Here is a 9,154-nt window from a genome sequence, read left to right as displayed (position 1 = left end):
CTCTGGACATAATAAGGATGACAACTCTTACCTTATGTTCAAGAGCAAGCATCGAGCGACAAAGGAATTAGGTAATGCACACTTGTCCTTGGTCCAAGTATGCATATAATATTAAGTCTAATAAATGCGGTTCAGTATTAATTAACAAGTTAATAATTCAGTGAGATCAAGTGAGCTGAATGCCTAGCTAGAGGCCGCTTCAGTTCAAGTGGAATTAATGATATTAATCCACAGCTTACTCTTGACTGAACCCGTAGGGTCACACAAATAGTACGTAAACGGATCAAGTATTTAATGGCATTAAATACTACATCTATGGATATTCGGAATCGACGAATCTTGGTTTCAGTGGGAGCTGAGATCGTCACAAGCAAGAAATGAATACTCCGGAAACGATGATATTACCGGAAACGGAAATATGGATCGTATCGGAAATATAAATATTATCCAAGTCGTAAATGTTGCCGGAAACGGAAACATGGTACGTATCGGAAAATATTAATGGAAATGGAAATATTGCCGGAATCGGAAATATTGCCGGAAACGGAAATATTGTCAGAATCGGAAATATTAAATATTTGTTCGAAACGGAAATTAATTCCGGAATCGGAAATATTAAATATTGTTCGTATCGGAAATAAATTCCGGAATCGGGAATTTAATTGGAAGCGTATCGTACAAATTAGCATCGGACGAGGCCTGCCAGACGAAGGCCCAGCACGAAGCCGGGCCATCGCCCAGCAAGCCAGCGCGCCACAACGCACTAGCCAAGGCTGCGCCAGGCCCACCGCAAGGCAGGCCTAGCGCGCGCCAAGGCTGCGGCAGCGTGTGGGCCTCGTCGCAATGGGCTGCAAGTGCTCGCGGGCTGCGCGCGCGCGCATGGCGCCCCTCATGGGCTGCTGTGCGTGCGTGTGTGTGTTTGTGTTCATATACGAATCCTAAAGCTATCAGGATTCGATATATGATTAAATTCCTAATCCTAAAAGGATAAACTAATTAAATAAGAGTTCTACTAGGATTCTAGTTTAATTAATTCGTATCCTAGTAGGATTCCAGTTCCTTTTCCATACCTCTATAAATAGGTCCCTAGGGTCATAATTTATAGATACAATTGAAGTATTCTAAAGGTAAGATTTTGAAGAAAAATCAGCCATACACTTGCACCTAAATAGCCGAAATTCCTAAGCAACCTTAAGGGCGATTCTAGTTGGTCAAGCTTAAGGCGGATCCGGACGTGCTGTGGACTATCTACGGAGGGACGACACTTGGAGTCCTAAAGACTTGTTCTTTTTCGGTTCGGGCGCAGCTAGGGAGGGCACGCAACAAAGTGTATGCATCTAAACTATGCTAAATGATTATGTGTAAATAATATGCTTTCCTGGCTTTATGGTTTTTCCGCATGATTTATGTTTTGTCATATGAATCATAACCTAACAGCCTCATGTTGGTTCCTTGGTTGTGTGGTGCAACTCCTCCTTGGTCGGTTTGTCATTGTGAAAATCTGAATTTTTGGTGGTGTTTTGAGTTTTTGGTTGAATTTGGGGGTTTGGTGGAGAGTGGAGTAAACTGAAATTGGTTGGGTATAGGTTGTAGAGGATGATGAGAGGGTGATTTTGATGTATAGAGTGTGGTGGAGATTTGAGGGAGATATGAGGGATTGAAGTTTGTGAGAGTTGGGGTTTAATGGAGGAAGAGAGAGAAAAGGAGGTTGAAGATGAAGAAAAGAATGAGGAAGGTGAGCAGCCCGTGAAGAAATATCGCTGATTCGCGCTTCCCCCGATCGGGCAGCAGCTCGCCCGATCGGGCGATTTTTGAACCTTTTTCTTCTTTCTATGCGCGCGCGATCGGGCGCTCATCACCCGATCCGGGTCGGGCGAAATGTGATGCCCATTTTCTTCGACTTTTTCCAACCCAGAATCATCTCAAACCCTCGAACTGATGTCTTCACAAACCGCCCAATCGGGGGGAATTTCGCCCGATCGGGCATTTGACTCGCCCTTTCTGTCGATCGGGCAACTGTCGCCCGCTCGGGCGATTTTCCAACATTTTCCTTGAATCGACACACGCCCGATCGGGTGCTCCTCGCCCGATCCGGGTCGGGCGAAATGCGGGCTACTCCGTTTCAGCTTGAATTTAACTTTTTCGAACTTGGAGCCTTAGACCTGCAAAGCATTAAACGTCCAAACCGTAAAATACCCTCTTCTCACCTTTCTAACACCAAAAACTACAACGAAACACACACTTGCTCAAAAATTATACTAAAACACACAAACGAAAGCGAAAAATACACTACGAAAAGCAGTAAATGGATAGTGAAATACTCATCCCCTATTAGATTGATGCAATGTCCCCATTACACAATCTCAGTTTATGTGTAGACAGCGAAAGGAAGGGGATGAGAGCCACGACAACTCATCGAATGGGGGCACCAAAGATGGTTCCATCTGGTGTCAAATCAATTGCCTTGGATGAGCTTTGTGGTGCGGGAAGTGACAGATCACGACCCCTATCATGAATGCGGTGCCCACCGTTCACCGAGCTTTCGGCCTTTCGGGTCTCAGCATCATTAAATCGTGCCTCCTTTCGAACCCATGCCAAAGAGTTCATACTCCGATCACCTCCACCTGCAAAACAATTTAAAACATGCACTTTTTTCGAAGGATTGTTGGAGTTAGTATGAGTCAATTTAGTATTAAAATAATCATTAGAAACATTGACTCCAAAACATGACTCCTCTACCATAGGGCTCTTAGCAACATAAGTTAAATTTAAAGTAACCTTGTCATCCCCCACATTTAAGGTCAACTTACCATTCTTGACATCTATGATTGCCTCCGCAGTGTGTAGGAAAGGTCGACCTAAAATAATAGGAATCTGCCTGTCCTCTTCCATGTCTAACACAACAAAATCAACAGGAATAAAAAAAATTTACCTACTCTAACAGGCACATCTTCTAGAACACCTAAAGGGTATTTTACAGATCTATCAGCCATTTGCAGAGTTATGTTGGTAACTTTTAAATCACCCATGTTCAACTTAGTACATACAGACAGGGGCATGACACTAACACTGGCACCTAAATCACATAAGACTTTGTCAATAAAAAGGTTGCCAATGTTACAAGGGATAGAGAAACTCCCGGGGTCCTTCAACTTGGGTGGAGACTTATTCTGTAGTAAGGCACTACATTCCTCAGTGAATGCAACAGTCTCCACCTCACTAAATGCTCTTTTCCTAGCATATGCAGGTACTTGAGTAATTAATTCAGTGAAAGGGACCGTTACCTGCAGATTCTTTACCACTTCTAAGAACTTACCAAACTGCTTGTCTAGCTTGTTCTTTAGCTGACGATGAGGGAAGGGAAGTTTGATATGTGGAACTTGTATCTTAACTTTCTTTTCAACCCTTGTGTTAGCTTCCTTCTCCTTGACCACACTTTCTCTTGGCACAGCACCACTTACAGGTACTTCAACCTCTTCTTCAATAGTCATAGGCGACCCATCATACTCATATCCACTCCGCAAAGTGACAGCATTTACAGACTCTCTGGTCACAGGCTGTGAAGGGAGTTGACCTTTGGGTCTCTCTGCAAGAGTAGTAGCCATTTGTGCCAACTGTTTATCCATGATCTTGTTATGAGCAGTGAGGGCATCGATTTTGGCATCCTTTTCGCTCAGAGATCTCTGCAATTCCAACATCATATTCCTCATCTCTACAAGCATGGGGTCAGGTTGTGTGGGTTGAGGTTGTGGAGGAAAACCAGGTGGTCCACTAGGCTGCGGGTTGTAGTTACTCCGCGGTTGATATGACTGTTGTGGTGGCGGTTTGTACTGTTGTTGTGGTGGTGGAGGGTGTTGAATCTGATGGGGGTTCTGGACATTAGTACTCCTATATGATAGTAGGGGGTTATTTTTATACCCCTCATTGTAAGAGTTGGAGTACGGATTGTTCTGCTTGTAGGACTGGAATGCATTGCATTGTTCAATAGAGCTCCGGAATTCCTGTGCATAATGGCCTTGCATCCCACAACTATTACAGACATTGGCAGATTGGGCACTCATTACAGCGACACTAGCATGTTGGGTGGATTGGGAAGATGCGATCTATATATTATCTAGCTTGTGATGTAAGGCAGTTAGCTGAGCAGTAAGTTGTTCAATAGAATTCATCTCATGCTTAACACCCCAGTCGGCAAAACCTCTAGGATTCCCATATTGGGCACTATGGATGGCCATCTCCTCAATCACCTCTAAAGCTCTAGGCACCTCCAGTTGCATAAATCTCCCACTGGCAGCTGAATCCAAAAGACACCTAGACTCATTACCCAGACTATTATAGAACTGCTGAACCAGGAACCAGTCATCCAAACCATGGTGCGGGCACTCTCTTTGCAAGTCCTTGAATCTCTCCCAAACCTCGAACAAACTCTCATCTTCTTGTTGAGAGATACCTAATATCTGACCCCTCAGACGAACTGTCTTCTCAGGTGGGAAATATTTAACATAGAATGCAAGGGCCAAGGAATTCCAATCGGTGATTTTCATGGCTGCGCGGTTGAGACTGTTAATCCATAGCTTTGCCTTCCCACTCAATGAAAATGGAAAGAGTATCTCCATAGTTTGCTCCGGTGTTAAATTCTTCTGCTTAATGGTGGCACAATACTGAATGAAAGACTGAATATGGAGATTAGGATCTTCACCCTTTTCCCCACCGAATTGGTGTCTCTCGATCATGTTTATCAGCTGGGGTTCAATCTTGAAATTATCGATCGCAATGGAAGGCATGATTGCCTTGGGAAGCATAGACAGACTTGGTTTAGAATAGTCTGTAAGCCTTGGCACAAGTGGGGGTGGCGGTGGTGGTGCTTGGTCACCCATCTCTGAATCTGTATGGAATAGATTGCTAATCAGATAGTCGGATTCAGAGTCAGAATAGTCTCTCAACTGTTCAACGAATCTACGTCGTCTACGGAAGGTCCGTTCAGGTTTAGGATCGAACGAAGTCAGATCGCTGGTATGGACAATCCTCGGCATAAACAAACAAAAACTAGAAAACAGTCGTGAGATCCGATCTCAAGGAACGGGAGTCCCTTGAGAAGTAATAAACAATAATCTAGAAAAACAATTAATAACAGAAAATAAAACCGTTTCCCCGGCAACGGCGCCAAAATATGACAGGCTAAATCGCACTCCTATCAAAGATAAACCTAACGTTCACCAACTAAAAATATAGCAAGGGAAGCAGGGATCGTATCCACAGGGAAACAGGCGTTCTTTCTACTATTAAATTACTAATCTAGACTACTGGTAACAAGAGTTGGATTGGTTTATGTATTAAACTAAAACAAGTAATCAAATCGGAAAATAACAATATTAAAGGAATCTAGGGCAGCGGTTCACCATAAATGCAGACCGGGATTGGACAACGAACAATGACAATCAATTAACAATCATAACTAGGAAAACATGCATCTCTCGAATCTTATGAATTCCTTAGGATAGAACAACTAGCGGGCTCTCGCTACGTACCAGAAATAATTCCTATCTAATAGCCACAGACCAAAAACATCAGATTTATACCTCTCGGCGCATAATCTAAGGTTAATCAAACTCAAATCAAAATAGTCCGGCCGAACAGAATTGACGAGCAATAATAATAAGCTATAGAAATTATAATCAGTCAATCAATAATCAAGTCCACATATAATCCCAATCATGCATTCATGGATCCCCTAAACCCTAGAAATTAAACTACTCACTCATGATGATAAATAACAACGCAATTAACATAATGGAAAACATGATTAAAGCAATAAATTAAATTAGAGCAAGAAATAATACCGAATTAAAGGACAATGGAATAATAAAGCTTGAATCTTTGATTAAAATTGAAACTAAGTGTTTGGAGAAAATAGAGAGAACTAAAAAATAAACTAATTAATTATAAACTAGAAAATAATGATGTCCCACAAAATAATAAGGCTAAGCTTTTATAGTTTGCCTAAAACAAATCCTAAAAGCGGAAAAGAAATCACGCGAAAAAGCTGCAGAGGTTGGCGTCGCCCGATCGGGCGACGCTTCGCCCGAGCGGGCGATTTGCTCGACAGTCGGCCCGTTCGGGCCAAATTCCGCCCGATCGGGCGGTTTGCGAAAGGTTGAAATCTGCTTCTGATGGGCGCCCGATCCGGACCGGGCGAACTGCGCCCGAACGGGCGCGTGTAGATGGCTCCAATTCCCTTTTAATTCCGCCCGATGGTCGCATTTCGCCCTCAGCTCACAGGGCGATTTGCAATCCTCAATATCCTTCGCCCATATCACCGAGTCTAACTCTCGGGGCACAAACATAAGCATCTAAGGCTCCCGAAAGTCGACGATAAAGGTCCCGAACTTCCTCGGGCTCGTGTAGTGGCCTAAATCAACACGAAACGGGTCTAAAAAGACCAATTTCTCATAATTGAACCTGAAACTCAAGGCACACTAAATAACACATATTAGTACTAAAAATGGCTCCTAAGAGCTCATTTGACACAAAAAGTACTAAGGGACGGGGGTGAAACACTATATAAAACACAAATATAAATGTTCTTGATATTGTTCTAATGGTCTTCGATCTAGATCAATAAAGATTGGTATAAACTCGTCATGATCCAATGTTCACGAGTTATCTTGGCGATCTATATATCACATCATACATGATTGATTGTAATGAAAAAACCATTCGCATTTTAAAATCCATCCATGTGACTTTTAGCTTTATTATGTTTCAAGAGATACTGAATCTTGCTAAAATCTTGGCATCGCCATGTGATATAAGGTGAAGGCACCTCTTCAAGGTCCTTCATGTTTAACTTTAGTGATAACAGCCTAGCTTTATACTTTAGTTAAAGCATTCATTACTTAGACTTACTCATATGGGTTGAGAGTCTCTTTTGAGTCTCTCCATTGTGTTTGATTTAGTAATTACTTTTACAGAATCCAAACAACGCTTTAGATCCTATCCAATAGATCTTTAACCCAGTATGTTCTAAGTTTCGCCATGGTTCTAATATGTACAAATACTTTCAAATCTAACCATTTAGAATTTGAATGTCATTTTCAATACAGAGATATGTATCTCATATTTAGAACCAATAAACATCACTAAACTCCTCATCTACAAGATGATCCATATTTTCATAGAGCCATGATTGCTCAATAGCCTTGTTGAAAAATATGTTCCAATTCCCACTTGCATGCTTTAATCTACGAATAGATTTCTTAAGCTTGCTCTTTTTTTTAGCATCCAAAACTTTTACATTGTGTAATGTACACAATTCCTTTCTAAAAGTCCACTTGAAGAAGGTGTTTCGTTTTCCAATTGCCATATTTCCATATGCAATGATTGCTAGATTTAACCAAAATAGTTCAAGCATTTCGACTTGGTGAAAAAGATTTCAACATTATCAACGTCGTGAAGTTGTTTATAATCTTTAACCACCAATCTACCTTTTCTTTTGTATGTGCATACAATATCATCTTTGTATGTTTTGAAAACATGTTTGCAACTAATGGGAGTGAACCCTTTATGAAAAGCAACATTGTATGTTTAGAAAACATGTTTGCAACTAATGGGAGTGAACCCTTTATGCAAGTCAACCAAATCATAGATTTGATTCTTTAAGATGAATATACTTCGGATAAAATGGCCTCAAACCATTTTGTATGGCCTCGAACCATACTTATGTTTTTGATGGCCTCAAACCATACTTGGGAATTTTTAATTCGTCGTAGCTAACTTGTAAGTCGTATGTTTTTGAAGCACTTTTCAAAGTTCTCATAGTTTTCATTCCTCGAGATATCTATGTATCTATCTTGGTTTAATTCTATTCCTTATACAATTTACCTAGGTATTGAACATCAAACGTTTGTGTCTATAAAGACATTACTCAAGTCCTTTGAGTATTAGGATTCTCTTGAAGCACTTCTAAAGTCTTCCTGAAGCTCTTCCAAAGACTTCTAATTACAGAGCTTTTCCAAAGACTCCTAAGTATCCTACATTTCTTTGTTGCTTGACTCGAAGTTCACTTCAAGGTCATTTTTCTCCCACTTGCCATTTTTGGAAATATGATGTTTTCCTAAAAGACATTATCTAGAGCAACAACCATATGTTCTCAGATTTGTGGTAAAATCAATACCTTTTGTTTCTATGAGTCGCTCATAAAGAAACATATATCTATTCTTGAGTTTGTTTGATGTAAACACTAACTCCCACTGGGTTTGACAACCCTGGATATATATGTACTGAAAAGATGTACTAAATGTTAGGTTATGATACATATGACAATTCATAAATCATGCGGAAACAACCATTAAGCCAGGAATACATATTATTTACACATAATCATATAGCATAATTTAGATGCATACTCTTTGTTGCGTGCCTTCCCTAGCTGCGCCCGAACCGAACAAGAACAAGTCTTTAGGACTCCAAGTGTCGTCCCTCCGTAGATAGTCCACAGCACGTCCGGATCCGCCTTAAGATTGACCAACTAGAATAGCCCTTAAGGTACTAGAATTTTCGGCACTCTTAGGTAAGAAATATGGCTGAATTTTTCTCTCAAAACTCACTTTGAATACTTGAATTCTCTCTCTGAAAATATGTGACCCTAGGCACGTATTTATAGAGTTATGGAAAGGGAATTGGAATCCTAGTAGGATACGAATTAATTAAACTTAGAATCCTACAAGAACTCTAATTAATTAATTTATCCTTTTAGGAATAGGAATTTAATCATATACCAATTCTAATAGCTTTAGGAATCGTGCATGAACACAAACACACACACACACGGCAGCCACAAGGGCCGCCCATGCGCGTGCGTGCGAGCAGCAGCCCACGCAGCGAGGCCCACGCAGCCGTGGCCTTGGCGCGCGCTGGGTCTGCCTTGCGGTAGGCCTGGGCGCTGCCTTGGCTGGGCTTGTGGCGCGCGTTTGGCTTGCTGGGCGATGGCCCGACTTTCGTGCTGGGCCTTCGTCCGGCAGGCCTCGTCCGATGCTAATTCGTACGATACGCTTCCGATTAAATTCCTGGTTCCGGAATTCATTTCCGATACGAACAATATTTAATATTTCCGATTCCGGAATCAATTTCCGTTTCGAACAAATATTTAATATTT

General features: G+C 41.4%; 1 non-coding gene across 1 annotated transcript; it reads left to right on the top strand.

Moving 5' to 3' along the window:
- Window positions 1-4,365: 4,365 nt before the first annotated feature.
- LOC130460236 (small nucleolar RNA R71) lies at window positions 4,366-4,472 on the top strand. Its single transcript, XR_008920171.1, has one exon. It is a non-coding gene; the product is annotated as a small nucleolar RNA R71 (small nucleolar RNA).
- The last annotated feature ends 4,682 nt before the right edge of the window (window positions 4,473-9,154 follow it).

Source organism: Spinacia oleracea, chromosome 4, assembly GCF_020520425.1.
Source record: "Spinacia oleracea cultivar Varoflay chromosome 4, BTI_SOV_V1, whole genome shotgun sequence".
Lineage (NCBI taxonomy): Eukaryota > Viridiplantae > Streptophyta > Magnoliopsida > Caryophyllales > Amaranthaceae > Spinacia > Spinacia oleracea.
Note: the sequence above shows the minus strand (reverse complement) of the source record. Positions and strands in the feature narration are given on the sequence as shown.